General features: G+C 32.8%; 1 pseudogene; it reads left to right on the plus strand.

The window, feature by feature from the left end:
- The first annotated feature begins 18199 nt into the window (after positions 1–18199).
- LOC118607986 lies at positions 18200–18318 on the plus strand (annotated as a pseudogene).
- Positions 18319–25758: the final 7440 nt, after the last annotated feature.

Here is a 25758-nt window from a genome sequence, read left to right on the forward strand (position 1 = left end):
TTATGCAATATTTTTCTAGTCATTTAAATTTATTTATAAACTTTAGAGTCAGATTACCAAATTTTTTTTTTTTACAAAAAGAATCCTGCAGAATATTTGGGGGTGAACATATTGACTTTACTGATATATGTAGAGAAAATTATATCTTAAAAATCTTAATTTTTCCTACCCATGTAAATATTATATTTCTTCATTTATTTAGGTATTATTAAATTCAATTTTAACTCTTTCATTAATTTTTGGTGACAACTCTTTGTTTATGGTTGCTTTATTGATTAGAATATGCACCTTCAACTCACTTTAGTATACATTAAATCCTTATTATGTCATTTTACTTATATTGTATAGACTCAGAATAGTATAGCACCATTTACTCCTCTTCAAATTACTGTGCTAATGTTGTGCAATATTTTAATTTTACATATGCTATAAACTTTGAAATACAGACTATTTGTAGTTGATTATTGCTTCCCTTACACTCTTGTCTTCCAGTCATTCATATCAAATCAAAATTCCTTTTTTTCAGCATTACATCTTTCTTGAGTAAATACATAAAGTTGAAGTGACTAAGATTTATAGTAGGTATATATTCAAATACTTAAAAAACTACCGAATTATTGTCTAAAGTATAACATTTCACATTCCTATCAGCATTGCAGGAGTATTCTAGTTGCTCCACATTCTTGCTAACTCTAACTATAGTCAAGCTTTTAAATATAAGCTACTCAGATTGGAATATAATGTTCCCTCCTTGTGGTTTTATTTTGCATTTTCTAAATGATTAATGACATTCAATATCTTTTTACGAGCTTATTTTCCACCCGTGTATCTTCCTTGATTAAGTTCCTATAAAAATCTTTGGCCTATCTTTAATTAAATTGTTTGTCATCTTATAACTGAGTTGAAGGAGATATTTGTCAGATATTAGTTTTGCAAATAGTTCTCCTACTCTGAAATTATTTCCCTAATAATTTTTTAGAAGAGTGAATGGTATTTTTTAATTTTGAAAATGTCAAATTTGTTGATAATTTTATAGTTTATGACTGTTTTTATTATTGTCATATCTTAAATGTATTATATTTATGATCTTTAATTCATTTTAAGTGATTTTTTTATATATAGTATGAGGCAAAAGTGATAGGATTAGAGATATCCAATTATTTGTTCTTGGCTTTTGTGGTTGTTTTGGAGTTTACAGTATATTTTTCCAAAGTATTATTATCCATCTTCAAGTGATATTTTACTACTTCATGTACAGTATAAGAGCCTTACAAGAGTGTATTTCCATTTTCTCATGGGACATTGGGCAATTGTTGCCATACATTTTACTTTTCATTTTATATAACCCCTATAATATATTGTTATTATTTTGCTTTAAATAATCAAATATTCTATAAATAGATATTTAGAGAAAAGCATTTTATATGTTCTCCCATATTTATCATGTCTGTGCTTTTTTTGTTGTTGATTCATATTTCTGATTTCATTTTTCATTTGTCTAGGGAATTATTTTATCATTCCTTATACTGTAGGTCTGCTGGTGTCAAAATCTTTCAGCTTTTGTATGTCTGAACAAATATTGTTGTCTTTTTTGAAAGATGTTTTCACTAGTTATTTAATACAGGTTTTCGACATTTAAAAAAAAATCTTTTAGCACTTTAGAGATGTTGCTCTACAGCCTTCTATCTTGCATTTATCCAAAGAGAAGTCTGCTGCCATCTTTATATTTCTCTCTGTTTACTTGAGGTAATTTTCCCATACTCTTAGAAGAGGAAAGTAGATGCTTTCCTAGCTTTTCAACTCTAAGATTCCTTCTTTGTCATTTTCATGAAGTATTAAAAACAATGAAACTTCCTCCCCCACCTCGTGCTAAATGGTGAGGCCTGCAAAATCATATGCATAGTATCTTATGGCTCCCATCACCTGCTAAATCCATATGTTGAAACACTACCCCTCAAAAGTGATGGCATTAGTAGGTTTCATTTAGATAAATGAAACTGGGAGGTGATTAGGTTATGAGATCAGAGCCCTCATGAATGGGATTGATGCCCCTTTATCAGACCCCACAAAGCTCCCTAGCCCCTTCTGTCATTTGAGTAAACAAGGAGAGGTCTGTTATCTTGAAGAGAACCCTCACCATATTGACCATGCTATACTCTGATATGGAGCTTAAAGCCTCGAGAACTGCGGGAAATAGATTTCTGCTGTTTATAAGCTAGCCATTCTTTGGTATCTTCTTATAGCAGCTCTAATGGACTAAGATACCTTACAATATGCCTTCTCTGCTCCTTTCCCCCATATTGACCTCAATCTTAATTTATTTTTCCCTGAATTTCCATGAGCTGTTCAAATTAGATTATAGTCCCACCAGTTTCTCCTCCATGTGTAGAGAGCTGAGATGTGGTTGGTTTATTTTCAGTTCTTAGGGACAGACATTTACATGATTCCTTTTGTACTCTCTGGAAAACTAGAGCCTGTATAATTCCCTACCAGCTTTAGATGCTGTTTTTCATTGATTGCCAAGCTTCCCATACCTAGTAATAACTCTTCATTTTGAGAATGAGTACCTACCTGTCTTTAATTGGATTTTCAGTGTTCTGACTCTTAGATCCATTGAAAGGCCTTTTTACTTAGAATCACTTTTTCCTCATATTTGAGAATTCCAAACAATCTGGTTTTATTTCTTGATTTGTCTCTAAGTATGTTTTTTTAAGGATGCATTATCAGTTTTTTTATATAGTAATTGTTAGCTGTGAAGTTTTTTTTTTGTTATTGTTATTTTTTTTTAACGTATTTGTGGGGCTGATCCAAAAACTTTGTCAGCACTCCACAAACTTTCCCAGAATTCTCTGGCTGAATTTTAAAAAGATATTTCAAAAAATCATATATTTGAAATGTTTAAATTCATTAAGATAGAAACTTAGAACTATTTTAAAAATTTACTTTTGTATGCCTTAACATAGACTGATAATGGAGAAGATATTATTCTAATTTCTGTGTATTTTACTCTGAACTAGAGAACTAACTGTTCCCATTCTGTACATGAGTAAATCTTCATATAATTCAAAATTAGTGTTAATACCAGCATGGTGCAAGAGTTTTGTGATAACCATCTGTTATGTACTTATGCAAGAATGATTGAAACAAAGGTTCAAGTACAATTTAGAATAAGTTTTTGAGTCTAATATCTTGGAAGTTATAATGTACAATATTTATACAACCTGTAAATCTGAGGTCCCCCTTTTATACTACAAAAAGAAAAAAGAAGAGTCATTTACTTCTCTGAGCTCTAGTATAATTAGAAATAACATCTAAATTCTTGTTCCCAAATTTGAAGTGGTTTCTCTCATATTAGGCAAAAAGAAAAAAAAACTATATCAAAAAACACTGTATCCATCAATATATGGCCACAGAGAGTATATTGCAAATAAGAACTATATGCACGCCTCTCTTTTGGGATCTGTAGTTCTTTGTATCTTGTAAATTATGGTTTCTGTTAAGATCTCTCTATATTAGTAAATGTTCCTAAGAAGCATTTTCCCTCATGAGGTAGCTATGTCAATTCACAGAGCCATAAGATACTATGTATATGATTTTGCAGACCTCACCATTAGAAGATATGGGCCACCATAAGAACATTTCTAGAAATATAAATATAGAATATAATTACTGAAATTCTATTAGAAATAATCTAATCAATGTTTCTCATTTAACTGATGAGTAAACCGGGTCAAACATGTGATAACAGTGATCTAGACTAAAAGTCAGTCTTCCTCATGCTCAGCTGCTGGCTATTTCAGCTACATTAGGCCCTTTCCTCCTTTATATACTAACATCCCCCTTGGATATCTCAACTTCTTCTTCACTTTTTAAAACTTTGCTTCAAATATATCAGTTGGAATTTTTAGGACCACACACTGATAACTCCATTTATAATATATGGATTTCAGATAGCTATTGAACATAATTAAATACAATAAAAATTAATTTTTCTCACAGCTTACTTACCACTGATTTCACCTATGCACACTCCTCACATGCCTACACTAACAGATTTGCATTTATCAGGACGCAAAGTAAATGGCAGTATAATATATAATATATTTTACATGTGAAGAGTCAATTATTATTGTGTTATAAGCATAAAATTAAAAGAAAAGTATACGTCTAAGATGGTTTTAGACTTAAACTAATTTCTCAAATGTGTTTACCCTTGCAAGAATAAGTATTGATAATTCCACAAATATTAAAAAGCAAATTACTATTCAGTTACAAAAGCAAAAAAATAAGGTCCTTTTTAATCTCAATTCTCCATCATGAAAAATCTGCAAATAATTTTAAAAAACCAGCAAATCTAAATTCAAGTGCATTGGTTGGTAGGCACTATCAATGAATGAACCAAGTTATGATTAGCAAATTATAATTGTCAGTTTATTACCACCAGACACTCCTCAGTAACAGGTTATTTGCACATCTGTAGATGGATGTCACTCAATTATCATTTGGGCATTAGTCCACCAGGTGGTATATAATAGTGATATAAGATAACTTTTCAAAAAACATATTAAAACTAAAATTTCTAAAGCTGTCATTTTTTTTAAAAGTCATACTGGGTTTATTTTGGCAGATTACATGGGTTAGTTTTTACCAAGGACATAATAAATGATTGAAAACAAACACAAAACCTATAAAGAAAAGAATGATATGTCTTAGAATATATATGTATTTTTCCATAAAGACAACATATAATTTTATTAATTAATTGCCTGATATACTTTGATATTATACCCCATAGTTTTTAAAATTAATTAATTAATTTTAATTAGTTTCAAGTATACTCAAAGCTGCCATTTATTTTAATTCCATGTTTTGGCATTCAATATAGTTTCATGTTGTGAAAAACAGATTGTAGCTATTTTGTTACTGTACCTGCTTGACAAATGATGATATTATCATATCACCAAATAACTATTTGGAATATGCTCCTTGATAATGCTAAAAATTATGTTGGAAAGGTCTAAAGGATAACTAAACATTGTAATATCATTGTGTTGGAAATGATTTTGAAAGCTCCTTTATATTTCTTCTCTAGCCTTTGAACTAAACATCAATAATGTTAATCTGTTTCTAAATTTAAATTGCCGCTTAAATTTCTACTACTACTACTACTACTATTACTACTACAACTACTACTACTACTACTTGTGAAATTTTAAGTAATGCTAGCTAAATGAACCATATGATGTACATATGAGTGTTTTTGTTTCTCTTAGGGTTATAACATGTCTTTAAGAAATCTTGTATATTAGAATTACTTCAAGAGGGAAACAAAAATTTCTTCTTCTATGAGACTAAAAATATACTAAATTTAGGGATTTTTTTAGCAATATTAATATTATCTCCAGTTTATAGAAGAGACAGAGGGTTAGAATGACATGTGCCTCATGGTAAAATAGCAATAGGAATATAGCTATTTTGCAGACAAGTCTTGAGGTTTAGAGATAATACATGTGTAAAGCATCTAGCAATTAAACTGAAACATTTTGTCTCACATACCATTTCTCCTCTAGAATATCTTCTTTAAAAAAAACTGAATGACTCCCGAAACTATGTCTATGTGGGGGCTACAAGTCTGACTTTAAAATCAATTGAAGTATCCAGTCGATTCTTTCAAATAAATAAATTTTCCCCATCAAATTTCATCTCAGTTTAGACCTTTTAAATGATATTAATTGAAAGCAATATTTTATGCTCCCAAAGTGGCCAATCTTCATGATTGCCCATCACACTTTATGTACTCTAACTTAACTTTATTACTTCCCAGCATTTGCATTTGCTCTGCTGTTTGCTATTAGCTCACCTAGATTGTGTGCAAGTAAAGATACCTTTTGTTTTCCTTGTTCATCCAATAGATCTAATACCTAACATTCTTAGTACATAGAGGTACTATATAAAATATCTATACTTAATGAATGAATAAATTTAATTAGCTTTTGGCAATGTTATTCAGTAGGAATGGTTTTAAAGAGTTGATATGGCTGAACTCTATCAAGAGTGGTTATGAAACTGAATTAATACAAAATTTTTAATAAAATAATAAACTGTTCTGTGTCTACTGCTACCTTAAGCCAATAGGTGGAAACATAGATAAAGGGGATGGACATCACCGTCCTGTCAATTGTACAGATGTTCACTTAGCAGAAATCATGAAATTAAGATCTAATCATTTGTGAAGTTTAAGTCAACAATTTTATTATAGTATGATTAAGCATTATTACGACTTTATATAATAAATTTTAGAAACTTGTTGTAATAGAAGTTTAGATGCATTTTCTTACAGGGTAGCAAATTCCACTATAACCTCAGTTAGCTCTCTGGAGGAACAGGACAAAGGCTGTAGCAGTTTATGAATAAAAATTAATCCTCATCATTGAATATAGAGTTCAAAGTACCTGCTCGAATGTTAACTGGTCACTAATTATTACAGATGGGGGCTAAGACTCTAATTAGGGTATAGCTCCGAAATTATGAGAGAAGGTAAAAAAAATCTTCCTTTGAATTTATACTAAGTAGGATCAACACGAAATGAAATAGATTACATTGGTCATATACAGAAGTTTTCTACCATGTGTGATGAATTGTGTTATTTTGACTAGAATTTCTCCTAGAACTTGATCTTAGACAGTTATCCCACCTCATAAAGAGGACTAAAATATAAATAGCCATCAAGCTATGATACATACTGTTATAAAACTTTGGCAGTGGAGCTTTCCGTAGTTTAAAAAAAGGAAATTCAAAGGTAAGACTGAATTACTGTCTATTCAATATAACAAGGAGAGTAAGAAGCTGTATTCAGCAGGTGTGATTTTTCTGTTCACACATCCACAAAAAGTGTTCTTTATAGTGAAATAAGGAAAATTTGGGGGTTTTCCATTATCTGTGTTAACTGTCCATAGAAGATTCTTCAACTCCTTTGTTCATTAAAAGGTCTCCTCTTCCCTGATGTATTTGAAGCCAAAAGGAAGGCATATCATACACAAGAGGATTGACGGGGAAGTCATGTCTACATGTTGTTTCTTTTTTTAAATGTAATTTTTGAGTATATCAATTCATTTTAAAGAGGTGGTAATGTGATCAAGGAAAGAGATTTCAAAAGTTATTCACTCTACCACCTAAAATGTTAATGTGTAACAGCGAGGATGAAACTGAACAGTTTCGTCTCAGGTGCCTATAGCTTTTTCATTTTCCATTCCACTTTCCAAACACTTCAAAAAAATCCTAAAAGAAAATATTTGCAGAGCAACATCAGAAATATGGCAGAGTGAGAGAAGACCCAGAAATCTCCCCTTGAAACAACAATAAGCTGAACATCTAAAACAACAAAAAAGACCCAAACTGCACACAAGCATGTCTAAGTGTGAGATCTGTGCATAAGAGCTACCACAGGTCAGAACCCCTGGAGTCCAGTTATAGACTGGGAGAAACAAAGAAGCTGCTTCTCCAGCCAGAGCTCCCTGCAGGAGGAGAGAGAGAAGATGTGGTCAGTTCCCTGAACAGTGTGACTGACAGATTTGTGAGCTCCAAGGGAAGGTGGCAGTGCCCAATATCAGAGCAGAAAACACAAAAGTGCAGATTGCAGAGAAGCAGGGAAGGCAGAAAAACAACAGTTGATTATTACCAGCTGCAGTGACAAAACATGAGGTTGAGCCACAGGCCCAAACCCACAATGCAGAGTGCCCCTTTACCCACCCCCTGAAGCAAAACACCCTGGAGCCTCAGGGTAAACTGAGAAAATACTACCAAAACTGTTGCAAACACTGACAGGGACTGAGACAGAGGTTAGTGAGGGTGATTGAATATATACGAGGGGGAAAAAAAGCATTATTAAGACTTTATATAAAGCAGATCCAAGAGGATTAGACGCAACCTACTGGAAACCAAAAGAAAAACGCCTTCTTTGCAGCTTGCTAGAGAGATCTTTATATAATAAATTTTCTGAGGAAAAAAAAAAGCAGAATACGCTTCCATTAATGCCCAGGCAGAGAAATAGTCCAGTAAACACCATAAACAACCAAGGCGACAAGGCACCTCAGAAAGAAAGAGAAAATTCTCCAGAAAATAAGCTTATGGACATAGAAATATGCAACTTAAATGACAGAGAATTCAGAATGCTGCTTCTGGAAAAACTCAGTGTGATCCAAAACGATTCATATCAATAATTTCAGGAATTGAAAAAATAACTAGATGAGCAGAAAGAATTTTTAGCAAGAAGATTAAAACCTTCAAAAAGAACCAAGTACAGCTTCTGGAAATGAAGAACACACTGAAAGAGATGAAAAACAAAATAGCAAGCTTGGGAAATAGCGTCGAACAAATGGAGGAAACGATTAATGATATCGAAGACAAAAGCCTAGAAATAAATTAGAAGGAAGAATGAAAAATCATAAATGAGAAGCACAAGGGTTAGCTGATATCATCGGGAGAGGAAAATAAGAATAATGGGCATTCTCTAAGGTGAGAAAAAGAAGCCCGGACTAGAAAGCATTTTCAGACAAATAGTTGACAAGAATTTCCCAAATCTAATGAAAGAGTTAGAGCTTTGAATTCAAGACGTCAATAGAACACCAAGTTATCTCAACACAAAAAGGCCTTATCCAAGAAACGTTGTATTAAAATTATCAAAAATCAATGACAAAGACAGAATTCTCAGGGAAGCCAGGGAAAAGAAGATGGTAATCTATATAGGAAAACCCACTACATTATCATCAGGCTTCTCAGCACAAACCTTACAAGCCAGAAAGGAGTGAAAACAAATATTCAAACTATTAAAAGAAAAGAACTACTAGCCAAGAATAATAAATCCAGCAAAGCTCTTTAGATATGATGGAGATATAAAGACCTTTAAAGACATACAAAAAGTGAAGGAATTCTCCACTGAAGCCTGCATTACAGAAAATATTGAAAGGGGTCAGCTCAAACAAAATGACAACCAAAATATTTAACTAGGAGTAAGGTGACTAGCAGGCAGATGGAAACAGGGTAGTGTCACCCATACTAAAACAGGGCATTATAAGCTTAAACAATAAGAAGAGATTTGCTTTAGCAAGATAGTAATGAACATTCAGAATACATAGGGACAAATTGAGACAACAAGGACAGAAAAGGGGAGGATTTAAATTTCCAAATTTGCAAAGGGGAATGGAGATAAGGCTCACGCAGAAGAAAATGGAGGAATATGTGTGTGTGTATCTTTTACATATTCATAATGTTAACCACATGCTAAAGATTCAGAATTGAAGTGTGTAACATGAAAAAAGAAGGGCCAGAGGGAAAACCCATAACCCATCCAAAATAAACACAAACACAGCACACGCACGCGCGCGCGCGCGCACACACACACACACGGACAAGGAAGCAATGGAAACACCAAGCTACAAGAAAGCAAAAGATGAAACGGATAAAAGAAGACTTCATATTTCAATGATCACCCTAAATGTAAATGAACTGATCTTACGGATAAAATGACACAGAGTTGCAAATTGGATCACAAGACAAAATGCAACCATATGATGCCTCTTGGAGACACATCTCAGTTCTAAAGACAAATAAAGACTCAAATCAAAAAGGTGGAAAATAATATTTCAAGCAATCGCATTCAGAGAATCGCGGGAGTAGCAGTACTAATATCGGATGAAATGGACTTCAAAATAAAAAAAAAAGAGGTAAAGAAAGATACTGAGGAACATTTTATTATGATAAAGGGAATCAACCACCAAGAAGATATAACACTTATTAATACCTATGCTCCCAATCAGGGAACCCAAAACATATGAAGCAATTACTAACAGAACAAGAGGGAGAAACAGACCAAAACACTATCATAGGAGGGTACCTAAATACCGCACTGTCGGATATGGACAGATCATCTAAACAGAATATTAATAAGGAAATAACATCCTTAAATGACACATTAGACCAACTGGCCATAATTGACATTTAAAGAGCCTTCCATCCAAAACGACTGCTTATACATTCTTCTCTAGTGCACATGGAATATTCTTAACGATTGACCACATATTGGGACACAGAGATAGCCTCAACAAATATAAGAGTGTTGAAATCATACCACACCTATTCTCTGATCATAACGCTTTGAAGCTGGAGATCAGCTTTAAAAAGGAAGCAGGAAGAACCACAAATACATGGAGGTTAAACAACATGCCACTGAAGAATAACTGGGTCAGAGAAGAAATAAAAAGAGAGATCCAGAGATACGTAGAAACAAATGATAGTGATAGTACAACATATCAAATCTTTCGAGACATGGCAAGAACGTTCAGAAGAGGAAAGTTCATATCATTACGGGCCTATCTCCAAAAACAAGAACGAGCCAAATAAACGACCAAACGCTTCATCTAGAAAACTAGAAAATAAGAACATATGAAGCCTAAAGTCTGAAGAAGGAAAGACATAATCAAAATTAGAGCAGAAATAAATGAATTTGAAAACAAAACAAAACAAAACAACAACAGTAAAAAATAGAAAACATAAATGCAACAAAATGCTGGTTCTTTGAGCAGGTTAATAAAATTGACAAACCCCTGGCTAACTCACTAAAAAAAAAGAGAGAGAAAGGATATGAATAAACAAAATCAGGAATCAGGAGTGGAAATGATGACAGACACCACAGAAATACAAAAAAAAAAATCATACAAGAATACTGTGAAAAACACATAACATTAAATTTAATAACCTAGAAGAAATGAACAAGTACTTAGAAAAGTACAACCTTCCTAGACGGAATCAAAAGAACTGGAAAATGTAAATATATCGATCAGCAGTATGATATTTAAAAAATCATTAAAAACTTACCAAAAAGTAAAAGTCCAGGACCAGATAACTTCACCAGTGAATTCTACCAAACATTCAAAGAAGACTTAATACCCGTTCTACTCAAATTGTTCCAAAAAATCAAAGAGGAGGCAATAGTATCCAACTAATTTTATGAGGCCAATGCTACTCTGATGCCAAAACCTGGTAAAGATAACGTATACAAAAAAGAAAGCTACAGACCATTATCTCTCATGAACACAGATGCAAAAATCCTAAATAAGATACTAGCGAACCAAATACAGTAACATATTAAAAAATTATACACCACTATCAAGTGGACTTCAACCTAGAGGCACAGAGATGGTTCAACACATTCAAATCAATTGACGTGATACACCACATAAACAATTTTTAAAAATAATAATTATATGATCATCTCCATAGATGTAGAAAAAACCTGCGACAAGATACAACATCCTTTTATGATCAACACAGTTAACAAAATCAATATAGAAGGAAAGAACCACCTATGACAAACCCTCAGCCACTTTATACTTAATACAAAAAAAATCATACAAGAATACTGTAAAAAACACATAACATTAAATGTAATAACCTAGAAGAAATTTACCAGTACTTTGAAAGATACAAACTTCCTAGATTGAATCAAGAACTGGAAAATATAAATGGACCAATCAGCAGTTATGAAATTTAAAGAATCAACAAAAACCTACCAGAAAGTAAAAGTCCAGGACCAGAAAATGTCACCAGTGAATTCCACCAAGCATTCAAATATTTTTTACCTATTCTGCTCAAACTCTTCTAAAAAATCGAAGAGAAGGCTATAATTCACAATACATTTTATGCGTACAATATTACCCTGATAGTAAAACCTGGTACAGATAACAGAAAAAAAGAAAATTACAATTATCTCTCATGTACATACATGCAAATATCTTAAATAAGATACTATCAAACTGAATATGGCAACATATTTAAAAGATTATATGACATGATCAAATAGAGGCACAGGGATGGTTCAACATACTCAAATTGATAAATGTCATATAGCACGTAAACAAATTAAAAAATAAGAACCATATGATCATCTCAATAGATGCAGAAAAAGCCTTCAACATGATGTAGCATCCGTTTGTGATCAAAACACTTAACACAATCACTATAGAAGAAAAATACCTTAACAAAATAAAGACCATATATGAGAAAACCTCAGCCAACATTATACTTAACGGTGAAAAACTAAAAACGTTCCCTCTATGATCAGAAATAGGGCAAGGCTTCCTACTATCACCTCTGTCATTCAATATCATATTGGGGATTCGAGTGAGTGCAATCAGGCAAGAGAAAAATATAAAAGGCATCCAAATAGGAAAGAAAGAAATTAAACTATCACTATTTGCATATGATTGATTTCCTATATAGAAAATCCTAAAGATTCCACAGAAACACTTCTAAAAGCAAAAACCAAATACAGTAGAGTTTCTGAATACAAAATCAATGTTCGAAAATCCATAGTATTCCTATACTCTACTAATGAAGCATCAGAAAAAGAAGTAGAAAAAATAATTCATTTTGCAATTGCAAAAAAAATATGAATAAAAAAAACCTGAGAATAAAACTAATGGAACATGTGAAGGATGTATACAATGAAAACTCTAATAAGACTCTATTTAAAGAAATTGAAGAAGATTTAAAAAATGGAAAATATTCTGTGCTCTTGCATTAAGGCATTATACAGATTTAATGTAATCCCCATCAAATCCCATCAGCATATTTTAAAGGAATAGAAAAAAAATAATCAGATTTGTATAAAAGCACAAAAGAATTTCCAAAGCTATCCTGAGAAAAAAAAGGAGGCTGGAGGCAACACTCTACCTGACTTCAAATAATACTACAAAGTGGTAATAATCAAAATGGCATGTTATTGGCAGAAAATCAGACACACAGACTAGTGGAACAGAATTGAGAGTCCAGATGTAACCCCATGTTTATTGGGCAAATAATTTTCTACAAAAACAAAACAAAACAAAACAAACAAAAAACATACAGTGGAGAAAGGAAAGCCTCTTCAATAAACAGTGCTGGGAAAAATGGAGAGTCACCTACAAAAGAATAAAACTAGATTATTGTCTATCACCAGATAGCAATATTAACTCAAATGGATTGAAGACCTGAATATATGACCTGAAATAATAAAATATATAGGAGAAAACATAGGAACTAAACTCAAGGACCTTGGACTTAAAGAGGATTTTAAGAATTTGACTTCAAAGACAAGGGAAGTAAAAGCAAAAATAAATGATTTTTATTAGTTTGACTACATCAAACTAAAAGGCTTCTGCATAGCACAAAAACATCTGAATGGGAAAACATATTTGCAAAGAACACCTCCGTTAAAGGCCTAATATGCAAAATATACAAAGAACTTATGCAACTCAATAACAACAAAATAACAAACTATCTAATCAAAAAATTGACAAAGGACCTGAACAGACGCTTCTACCGAGAGGACATACAAATGGCCAACAAATTTATGAAAAGATGCTCAACATCATTAGCTATTAGGGAAATGCAAATCAAAACCACAATGAGATAGCATCTCACACCTGTTAGAATAGCTGTAGTCAACAGGACAAGTAATAACAATGTTGGAGAGGATGCAGAGAAAAAGGAACACTCATACACTGCTGGTGGGACTGCAAATTGATACATCCACTATGGAAAACAGAATGGAGATGCCTCAAAAAACTAAGAATGGATCTACCATATGATCCAGCAATCCCTTTACTGGGTATTTACTCCAAAGACTTGAAAACTCATATCTGAAAAGACATTTGCACACTGATGTTCATAGCAGCATTATTCACAGTGGCCAGGACATGGAAACAACTGAAATGTCCTACGATATATATAATTGGCTAAAGAAGCTGTGATACATATATACAATTGAATATTACTCAGTCATAAGAAGAGATGAGATACTGCTATTTGTGACAAAATGGATGGATCAGAATATATTCATGCTAAGTGAAATAAGCCATACAGAAATTTTGAAAATCACATGATATCACTCATATATGGGATATAAACCTAAAAGCAACAAAGGAACAAGACAAACAAGCAGAGACTCATGGACACGGACAATAGACTAGTGTTTATCAAAGAGTTGGAAGGATGGGGGAGGGGGAATGGAGATGTTGATGGTGTAAAAGACGTCAAGTATGTGGTGACAGAAGGAAATATAGCTATGGAAGGTGAACACACAATGTGTGTATATATATGCCTTACTGTTAAAATGTACAGTCTAATCTTACTGGATTTCATTAACCAATGTCACCATAAAAGTTAACAATTAATTTAAAAAAGAAATATTTGCTATGAATTAAAAACACTTGTATAGACATATTCCTTTTTTGTATTTATTAATTCTGTTCTTTGCCCAAATCTCATTTTCCTCATAGAAAGAACTATAATCTACTATCAACTCTGCTTGTTAACTTACAATACATCCAATGAGCCTCGAGGTTTAAATTACAAAGATTCAAACATAAATTAATTTAAAATCTTAAGAGAAGCTTTTTCCTACCTCTCTGAACCTTATTCCTACATTATATCTGTGGGTACTCTGATGTCTCTTTGTTTTCTAATAATGTAGTTTTCAATAGAAAAAAATGAAAACTTTACTCCAAATATTTTATTCTCCAAAGGAAAATGTATATCATTTAAATATTAAGAAATACTTGTGCAGGATTTTCTGTAGAAAAAATTATCCCCGAAATTCACATTGCATGTTTTATAGTGCTTGACTTGTTTAAAGCCAGCTTTAAAGTTGACCAGGTGGTCAACTTTGAGGGGCTCAGTTTCTTGAACATGTACACTCATACACATTTGTTATAATGGTTAATATCATACCATTAGATATACATTCCTTTGGATTTTAAACACATTTTTATCTTCTAGGATGTCCTTTTTAAATAAATAATACATTTGAGTGAAGATCTTAAACCCCAACATCTCCCATTTCTAAATTTTTGTGAAAGCTTAATGTAACCATATATGTGAGCACATTTGTTCACTAAAATATTGGCATTAGACATGAGTAAACTATTTGATCCAGAAGAAGCTATAGAGATCTCCTAATTCAAATCCTTCACATTATAGAGGAAGAAATATTAGGAAGGAGTGGCTTAAGCTCCAGATTAGTGTTTCTTCATTTATATCAAACTGATCTTGTCATTGCATTATAGAGAAAGTATTGGTACCAATTTACTAATTAAAGTTCTTTATATGATAGAAAAGTATATATCCCTTTCTCTTAATAACATAAGCCATATGCTCTGACATAAACCTGGCCTTCTAGACTACTAAAGTACAGGTAGGAAGAAGTATGCTGACAAGATATACAATCTATGACACAAATTGAGAGAAACTAAATTCCTTACTGTTAACACACACTGAAAACTCATTTACACTAAAAATAGTGTTCAGGTAAAAGGTTAGCATCATGCACAGGTGGTAAAACTTAACTTGCGATATCTCATTCACTAATATTTCTCATTTTCCCTCAGTTTATTGATGTATAATTCAAAAATAAAATTGTATATATTTAAAGTGTACAATATGATGATATCATATGTATACGTTGTGAAACAATTACCACAATCAAATTGTTTAATACATTAATTACCTCACGTGGTTACCTTTGTGTGTGTTTGTGGTAAGAATGCTTAATGCTACTCTCTTAGCAAATTTCAACTATATAAAAGTATTATTAACTTTAGTAACCATTATGTATATAAGAAACCCAGAACTTATTCATCTTGTAAATGTAAGTTTATACCCTTTGTCAAACAACTGCCCATTTTCTCCATACCCAACTCTTGGCAACTACCATTCTACTCTCTATTTCTATGAATTCAACTTAATTAATTTTATTTTTTATTTTTATTTTTTTAGATTTCACAACCGAGTGAGACCATATAGTATTTATCTTTCTCTGGCTTATTTCACTTAGCATAATGGCCTCAAGATTCATCCTTGTTGTCTGAAAAAACATTTTTTTCTTTTTTTTATGGCAAAGAATATTCCATTATATATTATTTTTCATCCACTTTGGGGGACGAGTGACATGAGAAAAGTGAAACTGTTCCTTTTACCTCCTTCAGTGTGTCCAATCTCATATTTTGTTTTCCTACAACAGTGTGCTGTAACTTCTCCAATAGACTCCAGGACTTCCACTAAAACATTTGTGTCCATTAATTCAAAAATCAATGTTCTGTGGGAGAATGACAGTAGAAAACTATTTTACTAACTTGATTTTACTATGTCTCATTCTTTCCCATTATATCTGAAATTTCACTATCAGAAAAAAATATTTCTTTGTGTCTCTAAACATTCTCAGTTTAAAAAGTATTCATTGTAAAAAAAAAAGTCAATTTGTCAGATTGTTTCTTAGGGGTCTAGTTAGATGATGGCAAGTCCCTATGGAATGGATGGCCAAAGAAGTAAAGTTTGATGGTGAAATAAAGCAAAGTGCAGAGTATGAGACACTTTTTGAGGGTAACACTGGATAATGCCTTAGAGAACCCTGGGTAGCCATTAGGCAGATATAGGACTGCATAATTTTGGACGTGCTCGTGATATGTGGAGGTGATAAAAATGTACTGAAAACGCATCATGTTTTCCTAGAAGCCAGCTATGGTTTGGTGAAAAGTTTGGCGGATAATTGATGCAAGCAGATGATGTCTGGCACTTCTCAGGTGTTTTCTATGTGTAGGATTTTGTGCTAAACTCCATGGTATGTCAGTTCTATCACAGTGTTTGGTACTTGCAAGTAAACAATATGTTTTTCTTGAATTTTAAGGAGAAATAACTTTAAAACTTCTAAATTAAAGTGATTTCCTATATACAATAACTTCAATATTCGAAGATAGTCTCTCTTTGTTCAAATATGCAGTCATTTCTATTAACAAATATCCCAAAGTCTGCTTAAGCTTAGAATAAAGAAAGCAAAAGGTCTAACATTCAGAGTTCTTAACTGGGACCAATTCTCCTGGTTTATTATTTTACAGGAAAGCAGTTGCACATCATTGAGAAACAAATGGTGCAACATGGATAACATTTTAACTCATTGAAAGTCTGTTATAACATTCTTAGCATAATACAATACCCTGAGAATTTCAAATCTAGCCTTGATACAAGTTATGCTAAATTCCACTTACACTCAAGACAGCTCTTTGGATTGGCAATATTAAAAATTGAATTGATCTAAAGTCAATAATATCTTACACATTTTTCTTTTCTTTCTATTTATGTTTCATTCTTTCCTTCACTTGTATCTTCAGCTCCTATTTTGACTCTGAATCAGAACTTGACATTTAGTCACACTTCTTTGGTGGGAAAAGGAGGTACTTGTTCTCATGAGTGTTTTCTGTATTGAGGTATTTTAATTGTCCATTGTAATCCTGAAATGTAAAACCAAAGCCTCCTTTTTCTTACCATATCCTTTGGTTCCATGCTGTGGTACAAACTCAATCATTCCACTTGTTCAATAGCTTTTATTGAGAACTATGGAAATCTCACACATCAGTAAGAGTTATCTATCCATACCAATGTGGATTCTTTTCTTCTGGAAGTCATGATGTGTTTAATTTGAGAAGAGTTCAGGCTACCTCACCCAGGTAGGACTATTATAAAATTAACATTTAGAGAGTATAGTATGATAGTTAAGTGTCCATGCTTTGGAGTCAGACTTCTTGGGTTCAAATATTTGCTCCACTTCTTACAGTTTGACCACATGGTACACATAATCAAACATTTCCATATTTGTTTCCTTATTAGTGAAACTGGAATAGTAACAGTACCTACTTACTGCATGTGATGTATTTATGAGGGTTAAATAATGCATGCAATATACTTAAAACACATAAAAATCACCAATGCCATTTATTGTTAGTATGATTGTTAGTTTTATTAGATCTCAAGCCCTTTACTGAGAGCTGAATGGACATATACGAAAATATTTTTCAGTAGGGAAAGCAAACATTTAATCATATCATGTGGTCACGGAAGTAGCAAGCCAGCTCTTAAAGGAAAAAGAGAGTTTTCATTTGGGATACTAATCTAAAGTTAGACATGGGGGATGAGTAGGAATTAGCCAGACAGAGTGTTATGCTATGGGAATAACAATGTACTTAAAAAAAGAACATCCACGAGACAAGAGAATATATGGTGAGCTCAGAGAACTGAGAGAAGTTTAATATGACTGACAATGAGTCATATTGACACAGACAGACAAGGGAAGATCATAAAGGGTCTTGAAATACATATCAAGAATTTTAGTCTTGTCTATGGCCATGACACCCTGAACGAGCCCAATCCCGTCTGATCTCAGAAGCTTAGCAGGGTCGAGCCTGGTTAGTACTTGGATGGGAAACCACCTAGGACGCCCAGGTGTTGTAGGCATAAAAAATAAAAAATAAGGGATTATAAGATGAAAAGGTCTTTGATATGTGAGGTCAATCAAGAGTTGCCTTGCCTTAAAAAAATAGTCTTTATCATGTAGGCAATTGGAAAATTTGATGAGATTTTTTAAAAAATTAATTATTTATTTAAGTTAGTTTCAAGTATACAGTACATTGATTAGGCATCTATATAGTTCATAAAACAATCCCTCCAATTGCTCTTTCCTTCCCCTGGCCTTCCTCCTACCATCATATTAATCCTAACTGAATGATGAGTTTTAAGCAGAAGAATCACTCAATCACATTCTCATTTTAAAATATCTGCAGTATGATAAAGGTATTAGGAATAAACAGAATTTTAAAGAGGATTTTGTTGTGACAACGGGATGGAAATAAGTGGAATGAATAGAAAGGTATTGAAGAGGAAGAAGTAGCAGTACTTGTTGATCAATTAGATATGAAGATGAGAGAGAAAGAAGACTCAAGGATTTGCTTAATAGAATTGTTGTGGTACATTCACAGTATGGACACCAAGAACATCTCAGATTTTAACTTGCATATTTTTTCCATCCCCCAGTATAAGAAACAGAGACAGAGGAGCATATTGGGAGCAATGAGTAATAAAAGCTATTGATTTCGATTTTTAGATATTTTAGCATGAAATGCCTAAACAGCTACTAAGGAAAAATGTCTTGGGAAAATAGATCTGGGACTTAGGAGAGACATCATGATGTAGTCTATGTCTTAACAAGACCTCTTAGCTATGCTCTGTAACCAGTCAAATTGCATAGTTTATTAAAATGCCTTGCAGTTGCTTTTATATCAAGTTGTTAGTAGTTGTTAGTCACAATCTTGTGATGCTCTAAGATCTTTACAGACTTTATCTCAACAATTTTCACATTCTCCCCTGAGTGTCATTCAACCTAAATCAGCTAAATGCCCGAGACACTACTTAATTAGCAATTGTGCCAAGGTCTTCTAGGCAATTACCTAATATCTTTCTTGGTTTTTAATTTTCATTATATGTGTAGTCTTTGCTAAAGCCAGATATATCCACCAACATATCTGTTTCTAATGGAGGGATGATAATTGTTGCTACATCTTGCCCTTTCTTAAGCAGAAGAGTTTGATAAACAGTGATGAGTTTTTTTAATTCAGCACTCTATTTGTTGATCATTGAATACCCATTTTAAAATATCAGGCTCCTTGGAGCCAGTGCACTGCACTAACACTATCTATTAAAATCTACATCTATCTCCTCAAAGTAGCCAATCAACAACTCACTTGGATCACTAAATAGTCATGTTGCTAGTTATCAAATATATATATATATAGATAGATAGATAGATAGATAGATAGATATGTATATGTACACACACACACACACACACATATAGTCTTACTTCACCCTTCCACAGCATAAAAATAATGAGAACCTGTATTTCATTTATGATAGCAGTACACAGCCATGGCTTTCTACCAAGGGGAAGTTTATAATTAAGATGACAAATAAAGCCTTAAGGCACATGATTTAGCCATAGCAAAATGTGGTCCACCTGAAGTAGACCAGATGGAGCAACTTCAAACTTCAAGGAAATTATCCTTGAGTACACTGGGCTACAATGATAAATCTTTAAGTCTTATTATTATTTATGCCTACAGCACCTGGTCTTCTTAGGTGGTCTTCCATCCAAGTAGTAACCAGGCATGACCTTGCTTAGCTTCTGGGATCAGACATCAGGCTTGTTCAGGGTGGCATGGCCATAGACCATGGACCGCGGTTTCACTGGGACATGAACTCAGGACCTTCTGCATGTAAAGCAGATGTGCTAACTGCTACATTATGGAACCACATCCAATCAACTATTTTTGTTATCTTTAAAACACTGAGTCACTTTCTGTCACATTTTAAAGAGGAAATCCATGTTGAGTACTAGAGTAAGTCAGATCATATTATAGCCTAATTTGTCAGTCACCAGGCAAAAAAAAGTTCCAATAGATATCCATTAATGTGCTATGCTTACTGTCTTTTGAAATAGAAAATGTAGCTCATTTCTTTCACTGTTTACTTGGATGTCATTGATAATGTTTTTAATTTCACAATACTTAATGGTTTTAGATTAAATCATTTTGGTACTTCCTTACATTACATGTGTCATATATGGCCTCTGTTCATATGATACAGTCAATATAAAGTTTATAAAACACAAATTCCAATGTGTGAGATGATATTTTACCCTAAAAAAAAACAGAATTTAATGTTTGTTGAGTCCCCATTCTCTCTGTGGTTGAACACTTCATTATAGATGATTCAGTCTAAACTCAATGAATACAAGGTTTACTCAGTCAAATTGTTTCCTCTTAATAGTTTGCATTCTTCCCAGGGTTACATCAAAGCTCCAATGGTTAATTTAATGCCATGAAATTGTTGGGAAAGGAGTGTCTCTTTCTTGGTTCTTGGCAAATATTCCTTACTGCATCTGCTTAAGTCCATATAATATCTAGTTTATGGTCCATGCCCGACATTATAGTTTCTTAATCCTGTCATTTTAGGTGTGCCATCCCCTTCTCTATTACTGTGCTCTCTACTTATGGGAAATAGGAAATATTTGAGCATTCTTATATCTCTATTTTGGGCCTTAGAAGATTACAGGAACAGTTTTAGTCTCTCTATTCTAGACACACCATATCACCATTTATTTGCTACCGCTGTTGCACCATGGTGAAACTAGAGAATTTTACAAGGTTTATGACCTACTTTGGCTTCACCTGAAGTGTAAAGCATCAGTCCTGTCTTCTCTCAGATTCCTACACCTATCTTCAGTTTCTATTTTCTCCACCCCACCTCAGGGACACATAGCTTGGGAAAAGAAATGCTTAGAATCACTTCTCAGAAGTACTAACTAGGTTTTCATTATTTTGCTTCTTCTTTATATATTTTCTGTTCTCTAATTCAGAAGATCTTTTATTTCCTTTGGTATGGAAAATTTTACTTATATCATTATGCATCCATTCAATAAATTTTTATGGCTTTGGCTTCTGAGTCTCAATGCCTGGGCTTTTGAAAGTTAAATATAATTTTCTCTCTAATAAATTTATCTGTCACTAGTTCCAAAATACACTTTAAATTAATTTTTTCTCTGCTTTTCTTCCATAAACTTTATGTCCTGAGGCAATGAATGTCAAGATTTCATTTAAATGGAGAGAACTTTAAAGTATAAAAAGGACATTCTAGAAAATTAGAAAATATTCATTAATACTTCTAAATGTAACAATAAAATTTCCAAATAACACTGCAATCAACATTTGGGGATACACCCTTGGATTGGCAGCTGGAGTATATAGGAATCAAAATAAAACATGTCTTTTTAGCCTTAATAACTATTATGTCTATACACATTCTCTTAAATAATTTACTAATAAACAACATTGCTTTTTTCCCTTTGTGCATCTAAAGGGAAAAAAACCCACTCCAGAGAGAGTAAAGTCATATGCCTCCCTGTGTAAGTCAATATGTTGCTTCTACTTTATGAATGAGAAGAAAAATAGAATGGATGCTTTCTACTCTAATCTTTGAAATGCAAACCCTTGAGCAAGTTGGTCTTTTTCAAACCACCAATCAGAGCAACTAAATTTCTTTTCTGGTTCTTATTTGTTGGTTGAGATACACAGAATATAGAAATCTCACCCAGATATGTGGGATTTATTCTAAAGCTGAAGGTTTATTGTCTTTTTTATTTCTTTTGACTTTAAATATTTTTTTATTACTTGAGATTGCCTCCACCTGTCACTTGTACTAAGTTAAACATGCCTTGGCATAATAGCATACTAGGATGTCACTGGCACCAAAAATAATTTTTTCTTGCTAAGAAGTACCACAGCACTCCATCCCCCACTTAATTGGATTCTACTCCTCAAGTATTCATGTTGTTTTGTTACAATATTTCAGCTCCCAGAAATCCCTACCTTCTTATTCTTGGCCTCTCTGACTACTATTACTGCTGTCCTTTATGCTGATAGAAAACAAATTTGTCATTATCTATATTTCAATATGTATGTTACATTGTTTTATTTTTCACTGTGCATCAACCACCCTCATAAAGTCTCCTATGCCATACAGAGGAGGAGCTAAGAACTCATTTCCCAGAATTTGTTCCTGACTAAAATTTGTCAATGAAAGATACACAAGATTTGGAAAGCAGAAGAGAAAGAGAGAGGTTGATACTCTCTGGAAGCAACTGTTGGCAGACCAGTTGGCACACATGAAGTCTGAAGAGACTTTCAGGGGAACTTCTTCAAAATCACTTAGATCTATGTTGTATACCTAAATAGTTGGTGACAAACCTCAAGATGTTGCTAGCATTCACAGCAGCTTTAGGGAGTATTTTCGAGAACCACTCACTTCACTGTTGCAGATTAAAACAACTTGGAAACTTTGTAAACATTCCTAGGATGTTTTTTGTGTGGTTTGGCCATGAAATTAGAAGAATCACCTGCTTCAGTGCTGAAGGATGAATAATTAGTCCTAATTTCCCTGACTTCTGCTCCCCTTGCTCTTCCTTTCAAAAGTTTAATTACTTCTAATTCCCTTAATTAAAACCTTTATACTTTAAATATATAGAGTGACTGATTTCCTGATCTAATCCTAATCAATACACTAGGCTTCACTCTTTTCTCTACTTTGTGAGTTTAGTGAAACCCTTAACAGGATTTCTAATATTCAATCTCTCCTTCTTGGGGAAAAGAGAACCATACTACCAAAATGTTTTCTCTGGTTTGAACTAAACCCAGTGGTGGTTGCATCTCTGTTCTTTTATAGTAACTTCATTATTTCACAAGGCAAGAAGAGATCAAAAAACCCTATGTCTATTTTTATGGATAGATACTCAGTTGAAGAGTAGATTCAATGGCTTCCAGGTTATTAATTTGCCCTTAGTATTTTCAGAAATCAGAAATTCCAGAGAGGAAGTTGTGAATTACAGATTTACTATCAAAAATAGATTATTGTCTATACACATACATGTCTAGAGAATTTTTCTTCTTAAAAAGTTAATTCTGTTTACCTATCTAACCATGCCCATCTCAGGGAGTGTATACTTTGTTTATTTGAAAGGACTGTTTTAAAGACTTAATAAATCCTCAAATACTTTTAAGACCTCAATATATAACTGACCAATCTAAACTTCGCTGAACTGTCCACTTGCCTTTTGATACTCTTATGTACTTAGCATACTTCAAGAGATACAACCAATCAAAATTATACCTGTGACTTGGCTGAAATATTAGCAGATTGTCACTTATAGAAGTTTGCTTCTAAAGATATTACCAATCTTGAAAGAGCTGTATTTACTATTTGGGAGGTGACATCTTATAAGCACTATACCAGATAGACTCCAGCTGTCGGGCCTAACAAAAAACCTGTTTAGTCATTTCAGATAGACACATTTGTTTTGACCACTGGGATATCAGTGGCACAGATGACAATCAACACTTTACTAAAAGCATCATCAAGTGATATACCTCTATGAATATAATGATAGAACATAAATTAATAAATTTGTAATACCCAATTTTTTAACTCATGCAGGAATTTCATAGTTCCAAATTATTTCTCTTTTGACCTATAATCACCTGAAAAATAGTCATACAACTCTGAACTAATACTAGAGCATGAACTTCTGAGGAAAAGTTGAAGGTTAAAGAATGTATGTCAAGTGAACTAGCAAAATAGGTGTTTTCCTTTAGATGCTTTTTTTCTTCTTTTAAAAGCATTCTTTCCATCCCTAGGCATTCACATTCTCATGTTCTCTTAGCTACGTCTGTGATAATGAATAGTCTGATAGACTCATTCATTCTATACAATCATTGGCATGTTATTTAAAGGGAACTTCAAGTTAAAGAGAATTACTGGACAAGTTATGGTTACACCTAATGAGATAAATATCACTGGTACAATTAAAGGTGCCACAGAAATATATTTGGAGTCATTCCTGAAATCCTTCAAATCACAGCATATTTTACTTCTATGCTAATTTTATTTGCTTATTTATATTTATATTTATTTATTTATATTAGCAACTAATATAGGCTTTCCTTACAAAGTAAGGGAACACAGGTCAGTGTCCAAATGCTCAACATTTACATACCAGGTTCATATATTGCTGAAACTAAACTAGCATTCCTTTTTTCTGTTTCAAACCCCATCACATATGAATCACTCAGTGAACACCATGTTTCTATCACAAACCCAAAAGAAATAGGAAAGCAATCACTCTGATGAAAATTTTGAAATAATTATTAAATGAGGGGAAAATATCAAAGGAATTTATTGGATCTTAATGAAGTTGTGTAATAAGAACACCACTAAAAATCCATACGAAATTCTTGTGTAAAAACTTTCAAGGAAACTCCTACATACTGCTTGCTTATACTTATGAGGGAAGTAGTGATCCATGTTTTCTAAATCCAATAGCACTTAATATGGTCAGAAAGTTGTATTTATCCTGTTATTCCCTTTTTAACTTTTTAATGATTTCACCACCTCTACCAGCCCTCAAGGGATACCAGCTGTGTTTCAGGATCCATAAAGAATCTGATTAGAGACAAGAATATGTGAAAGCTTATTATAGGCAAAAAGGATTTAAACTATAAAATAGTTACAGGAAATAAATCATTTTGCCAAAATGCATTTGACAAAATGGAAAAGTTCCTTCTAGGCCTATCTCTATGTAAGAACAAATTAAAAATAAACACCTCTCCAATGGAGGATTCTTTAGAAAAGTATTTTAAAATATATTTTCTATATAACATGCAGAGATTGTAATTCCTCAAGAGGAAAACTGGTCACTCGACTGTCTTATCTTTCATGCACAAAGTTATATGAAGGTAGGTAGAACTGTGCAATTATAAACAAGACTAATAATTATTACAGTGTGCTTAATGACAAAAAGTACATTTGCTCTAAATCGAAGTTTCCAACTTGAGAATGAGAAAAGATTTGAAGACAAACATAACATGATTACACTAAGGGGAATGATGCTATTATCACAGAAATCATTGAAAAGAACACGACATATCTTGTAAATATCATTTCTTGGTTGTGTTGCTCATTTGTTTGTTTGTCAAAAAACTTTTTAATGAGTTCAATAATTTTAATTAATAAAAACAAATATTTTAAATGTTATGTGCCTAAAAATATTTTGTAACCAATATTCTATGAAAAAATAGTATGCAAAATTGGCAGCAGAATGGTAGCACATTCAAAAGTTCAGAAATGCTCTTAATGGACTTTTTTTTCATCCTGGGAGTTCTTGATAGGCATAAAGTAAAATAATTTCTGTGATTTGTATATACCAGTATATTTCTTAATGTCATCTAGTTGCATTTTTTACATTAAATATTATTGGCTTATTCATTTTCCCAAACGGAAGGAACAGACCTA

Source organism: Rousettus aegyptiacus, unplaced genomic scaffold (assembly GCF_014176215.1).
Source record: "Rousettus aegyptiacus isolate mRouAeg1 unplaced genomic scaffold, mRouAeg1.p scaffold_m13_p_9, whole genome shotgun sequence".
Taxonomy (NCBI): domain Eukaryota; kingdom Metazoa; phylum Chordata; class Mammalia; order Chiroptera; family Pteropodidae; genus Rousettus; species Rousettus aegyptiacus.